Here is a 203-nt window from a genome sequence, read left to right as displayed (position 1 = left end):
TGAACCCTTGGTCTCGGTGTTACCAACATTGTCCTCTTAAAAACTGAGCTAAACGAGGCCGGCCCGTGGCTCACTCGGTAGAGTGCGGTGCTGATAACACCAAGGCCACGGGTTCGGATCCTATATAGGGATGGCCGGTTTGCTCACTGGCTGAGCGTGGTGCTGACAACACCAAGTCAAGGGTCGAGAGCCCCTTACCGGTC

The sequence above is a fragment of the Galeopterus variegatus genome, unplaced genomic scaffold (assembly GCF_000696425.1).
Source record: "Galeopterus variegatus unplaced genomic scaffold, G_variegatus-3.0.2 Scaffold486, whole genome shotgun sequence".
Classification (NCBI taxonomy): domain Eukaryota; kingdom Metazoa; phylum Chordata; class Mammalia; order Dermoptera; family Cynocephalidae; genus Galeopterus; species Galeopterus variegatus.
Note: the sequence above shows the minus strand (reverse complement) of the source record.